The 6,385-nt window shown below is 44.6% G+C and overlaps 1 pseudogene; it reads left to right on the top strand.

Moving 5' to 3' along the window:
- The first annotated feature begins 3,493 nt into the window (after positions 1-3,493).
- Positions 3,494-4,765, top strand: LOC134352266 (ubiquitin carboxyl-terminal hydrolase 35-like; annotated as a pseudogene).
- The last annotated feature ends 1,620 nt before the right edge of the window (positions 4,766-6,385 follow it).

The raw sequence follows: 6,385 nt of genomic DNA on the forward strand, positions 1-6,385 counted from the left end.
TTGATTCCCATTACCATCCTGTGAGAGTCTTCTTTTTAATTTCATTCCTGAATGACCTTGCTGCATTTTCCATTTTGTGAGCTGTTGTCCAGAATCTCATTCTTGTTTTTAACACTATGATTAGATTATTGCCTGACTTTCCAAGTTCAGGGAACTACAAGCCTAGTCCCGTTGCTTCGTATGTAGATTTTAAGCAGCACTTGCAGTGGAGCTGCAGCGGTGACGTCCAACACTTAACCACTTGAAAAATCATGTACCTTTCCGAGTATGCACAGCCCAGGACAAGATACAGGTAAGTTGGTGCTTTTTTTTATTATTGTATATTGAAGAACTTCGTTTCGCATGCCATTCTACAGAACTTTTAATTACAGCAGTCCATCACAGAAGTACAACACAAATGTGGAACTAGAATGCAGAATTAATGAGGACTATGAGGAGACTTGGGTATGTCACCAAGGACTCTTACAAATTTCCATAGGTGTATGGTGGAGAGCATTACAGCCTAGTATGGAGCCTCTGGTCCACAAGATCACAAGGTGCTACAGAGGGCTGTAGACTCAGCCAGATCCATCACTGGCACAACCCTCCACACCACCAAGGACATGTCCAAGAGGCAGTGCATCAAAACGGCAGCATCCATCATTGAGAACCCAGACCATCCAGGACATGCTCTCTTCTCATTACTAGCATCAGGGAGGAAGTACAGGAAGTAAAGTTTAGGAACTGCTTTTTTCCCTCTGCCATCAGACTTCTGAATAGTCCACGAACTCGGGAACACAATTCTTTTTTTTTGCACTATTCATTTATTTTAGTCATTTATATATTTTTATGTTTTTACATTGTACTACTGCTATAAAACAACACATCAGGATAATTAATCAGAGAATATCATGAACCCTTCAGACTGGCAAACTGCGGTGGGTAGCGACAGGCCTCGACACACCTGAGCATTATTTATTTGAGTTTATTAGGATCGTTTAATGACTCCTTTTATCAATCAGCCGACACTGTGTTATTTGTGATGCTCATTATGTGAATACCGTTTCCTTATTCTTCTCATTCTTAAGTGATTAGTTTTTGATTTTGACCTTCACACATTTCCTGTGTTTTATGTTCTGTTTAAGGATATTCTGGACCAGTGATCATTGCTGAGTCCTGGATTCGAGTTCTGTGTGCTCAAGTACAGAGTAAGCGAACTGTTTAGTTTGATTATCCCTTGTATCATTCTTCAAATAAATCTTCTTTGTTAATTTCTACTACCGAATCCTGAGTTTACTCCACACCCGGAAGATTGCTGGAGCAGGACTCAGCCAATCATGGACCCGGCGGAGATGGATCAACTTCACACAGCATTGGTTTGTCAAGGTCAGGCAACTGACTGGCTTGAGCAGCTTCTCCAGGAGATACCTGCATCATTGCAGAAGGACTCTGGTTTCGAGCACTCGCCTGTGTGTCTTGCTACCTGTCGCCAGAATGGCCAGCTGATCCCGGAGCAGTGCAATGGGGAGCCTGAGTCTTCTTAAACCAGTGCTCCCTAGTCTTCAAATTGCAACCCACAATGTTCCTCTTGGACAGGAGTAAGGTGGCACATATAATTCCCTCCCCTCAACAGGGCACTTTCGTGGGCAACAACTTTATTGGAGAAGGACGCTCCAGATATAAATCTATCTCTAAGAATGATGAGGATATTTCATCCCACCGGGGGCTCAGAGGCAGCTGGAGGACTCCTCCGGCTACATCAGGGAGCACGATCCGTGGCCGACTGTTGCGTTCAATTCCGTACCCTGGTTTTAGAAAACGGGTGGAACAATGAGGCTTTGGTTGCTCTGTTTGGACGGGGATTAAATCATCAGTTTAAGGACGCTCTTGCGACCAGGGACCAGGTGGAGGGTTTGGAAGAACTTATGGACATGGCCCTAAGAATCAATGACTGTAATTTTGAAAGAAGGAGGGAGAGACGTGGTGAGTTCACCCGGACGGCCGGTTGTCAGGACTACCCAACGCCTACCCAAGTTCCTCGGTCTGATAACCAACACAGTCACCTCCAGCAGAACCATGGAACTCAGAAGAAGCCGGGTCTCCCCAGTGGAGCGAGAGGGACATGCGAAGCAGAGGTGTTGCTTATACTGAGGTAAGACTTCCAAGTCAGCTGTTCCAAGTTGCCGGGAAAACTTCCAGAACTGTCCAGAGGGGAGAACTGTAATGGTCTCAAGTCCCTCTCCTGTTTTACTAGCCCTATTATCTTGGGGGAGACATCAACATCTGTGAGAGCTTTGGTGGACTCTGACTCGGTGGGAAATTTTTTGGACATTGGACTGCCAGAGAGATACCAAATTCCTAAGGTACGCTTTGACCAGCCTATCACTGCTGGGCTCTCAACTCAGGTCATCAGTTGAGTTGTTTCCTGACTGCTGAAGACTGGACTTGAACTCAATGGAGCTGTCTAGAGTGCATTCAGAGTATTCAGATTTGTTGGAGGTCTTCAGCAAGAGGAGAGTCATTACACTGACCCCATATAGGGACAACAATTGCACCATCAATTTACAACCTGGCACACGTCCTCCCCGGGAAGGCCTTATACCTTGTCCACTCCCGAGAGGCAAGCTATGGAGGAATATTCCATTAGTTTTGGCAGGGATCCTTTAGTTTACTTTCTTATAGCCGGGGGTGGTAGTGGGAGCTTGTCCAATGGTATGTGCCTCAAATAGCCTCTGACAACCAAGTCCAGCTCCTGGCCTTCATGTGTGGCTTAGCCACGAAGCCCGACAGAACCATTTCTACTGACAGGAGAAGGGGCAAAGACGAGCTCCTGGCACTTTAAAACCAGTCGCTTTGGGTAGATGGAGCTCGTTAGCTATGGTTGGCAGCTCATCCAGGAGGAGGAAAACTCTGATCTCGAACCTCCGCTGCCTTGCGGCTATATCCACTCATGGAGAAGGCTTTGGGAGTAAACTCCGAGGGAAAAATCCGGAGCTAGAGTCCCTAAGGCAGTCCTACATTGAGTTCAACACTCACTGGCAACTCCTGTGACACTGCTGGTACCAAATTGTATCAGTCTCTAATGTTCCTTTAGGTTCATCAGATGCATGATGAGAGGGAGCCTGCTACATGGGCAACAGTTTGTTCCACTGTACTGCCCTGGCTTGGGTACCTAGACAGCTAGGATGCAATATCCATGGTCAACCCGGACCAACGGAGGCCCTCACCTCTCTGTCTTTGCCCTGTGAGTCCATCAGGTAACTGTTTGATCTCAACTTGTAACTTTCCATAGACGGCATTTAAAAGTTGAATGTTTGTTGTATAGGAACCTTCAACTTCAGTCAAGTACATTCATGCAAGACATATTTAAAAGCAGAAAAAGATCCTCTCAACAGTAAGCAATGAATTGTCATGTTTGAGTTCTTTGCGTAGAATGATACACAATTCCAAAAGGATGTGGATGTATTTGATAGGCCATCAAAAGTATTAGCCACTGTAGTCCAGTATGTATGTGCCCTCAGAAATCATGGATGGGGTTATTCAAAACCTGATGAATGATGATTACATGATGGATATAGGGATGATGACTGCTTAGACCAATATGATCGATTGGCTTTCATGGCCATTAGCCAATAACATAGATAGGTGGATTATTGGCTTACTGAAAGGTTAGACTGCTGTGAAAAAGTTCAGCATTTTGATCCAAGTCACACTTTCAAAAATGGAACAGGTGTTCTCAAGGCTCCTTTCCCAGTTGTAAGAGCAGCAGCACCTGCTGTGCTGAAATACATGCTCTTAAGTTTCCAACATTCATCGGAAGCATTCCATGTGCTTGTTCCTCACATTCCCACATTAATGACATCACTCTCTAAAGAAGAGTCCAACTCTGCTACAAGCTGTCATCAACTGTCTGAATTGGTACACTGCATGATCTTCTAATTTTCGGGGTTCCCTGACTGATATGAACCTGTCACACGAGCACTAAAGGATTTTCTAATTTGAAATGAGGGAAAACTGTAGCAGCTGCTCAATGGCAATGTCTGCATGTCACAAGGAAGTACATTGGATGCTTTGTACTTTGTGCAAAGTCGGAGAGAGGAAAGACAGAACTGGCAGATCGTGGCAAAACCTGCTACAGGAATAGTTTCATTCAAGTCCTTTTCATGGCTTCTGACTTCAGGCATGCTGTTATGCTACTCAAGGCAAGTGATTCACAGTCATTAATGTTGAAACTTCAATGGTTATTTCCTTTCCTGGAATATAGCCAGAGATCTGCCATCTCTCCCAGTAGCTTCTTGAAAGCTTCATCTCCTCCATGGTTTAATCAAGGGGAGCAACAGGACCATTAAGGTATCTATTGGACAAGCTACGTGAAGAAGAGAATACTAGTAAAGGAATTTCTCGTGAACAGAGACACTCAGGCAGTGAAACTTCTACAGAAGGTCAAGATCCTGAGAAAGCACTAATAGAAAGAATATTTGGTGGGAAGATGGGGACTAGGATTCTTTGTCTTTGTTATCGCAATGTTTCCTTCCAAAAGGAAGCTTTTACAGACCTATCCCTGGCACTTCCACCACCTAACAAGGTTCTACAAAGGTGTGATCATTCAAGTGACCCTAGTATTTCAGTGAAGATAACTAGTGCACTTAATTTAGCATCACAAGTTGAGCAACAGCACGTGATTGCCAAGTCTCCAAGTAACCAGACAAAAAAAATCAGTGAGAGTGGTACCATTTGGAACAATTGGTACCCATGGAAAAGCAAAAGAGGGGACTGCAGCATCTAGAATTGCCAAAGAATGATTTTGTAGTAGCCTCTAGGGAGGAAACATGTAACTCAGCATATTGGTGATCAGTTTCTGACCTTATTCACTACTTTCTTTCACCAGAAATGCTATCAGATGATAACAGATATTATTGCAATAGATGTACCTCATTACAGGAAGCAGAAAAGTGGTAAAATTAACTGGAAATCTGCATGATTTTATCTTGACGTTATTACGATTCTCCTTTGATTTTGCAACTATGAAATGCAGAAGTTTTCTGGATAACCTATCTGTCCCTTTAGTCATTAAACCACCCATTAGGATTAATTCAAAGGGTGAACAGAAAAATTGCAGCAGAAATCAATGATGGAGACTGGGAGAATGGAAACCTTTTTTAAAGGAAAGATGTCTCAGGATATTCTAGGCCCTCAATTAATCATGGACTTTCATAACAGATCGCCCTGGGCTGTCAGTGCTGGTTGGGGTCGGGGGATGTGGGAGTGGTCCTATCATGAACTCTTTGGAGACCAGCTAGGTGCATTGGGACCTGATGCACCTGAACATCATTTTTTAGAGCTTATTAGTGTTGTTTAATGACTACTTTTATCCTTAAGCTATCACTGTGTTTTTCGTGATGCTCGTTATGTGAATACGGTTCTCTTACGCTTCTCATTATTGTGATTAGATTTGATTTCAACCCCCGTGTCTTTCCTGTGTTTTATGTTCTATTTCAGGTTATTCTGGACCAGCCATCATCACTGAGTCCTGGATTCAAGTTCTGAGTGAACTACCATTCCTAGTGCACAAGTCCCAACTATGTGAGCTCTTAGTTTGACTATTCCTTGTATTATTCTCGGAATAGATCTTCATTGTTATTTTCTACTATCAAGTCCTGAGTTTACTCTGCACCCAGGTCTGCTCGTCTGAAGACTGTTACAATGAAAGTGCAGTGCAGGCAGACAATAAGGCGCAAGGCGATGACGAGGTAGATTGCGAGATCAAGTGTCCATTCTATCGTGCCAGAGGACCATTCATTTGTCTTATAACAGCAGGGTTGAAGCTGCTGTTAAGCCGAGTGGTACATGCTTTCAGGCTCGTATCTTCTGCCTGATGGAAGGGGGGATGAGGAGAGAACGTCTGATTATGTTGGCTGCTTAACCGAGGCAGCAATATGTGGTGTCAAAGTTCATGTATGGAAGGCTGGTTTCTGTAAAGTACTTAGCTGTGCCCACATACCTCTGAAGTTTCTTGTGGTCACAGGCAGAACAGTTGCCAAACCAAGCCATGGTGCATCCAGATAGGATGCTTTCTGTGGTGCTGCAATAAAAACTAGTGATGAGACTGGGCTCAGCACTCAGGCTAGCATAGTCTGTCAGGAACCAACTACTCCCAATGTGTTTTCTCAGGGATTGAATAAAACAGCAACCCATTAGAATATCTTTTTGGGAGGAGCTCCTGTTCCTTTCACTATCCATGTCCCTCTCTCCCCCTACTCCCTCCCTCTCCCCTTTCTCCCCTCCTCCCCCTCTCCCCTCTCCCATACCCCCTTCCAATACCCCATCTCCCTCCCATTCCCCTCTCCCCCTCACCCTCCCTCCCCACCCTCTCCCTCTCACCGTCTCCCACTCTCCCACCCTCCCT

Source organism: Mobula hypostoma, chromosome 9, assembly GCF_963921235.1.
Source record: "Mobula hypostoma chromosome 9, sMobHyp1.1, whole genome shotgun sequence".
In the NCBI taxonomy this organism is placed as follows: domain Eukaryota; kingdom Metazoa; phylum Chordata; class Chondrichthyes; order Myliobatiformes; family Myliobatidae; genus Mobula; species Mobula hypostoma.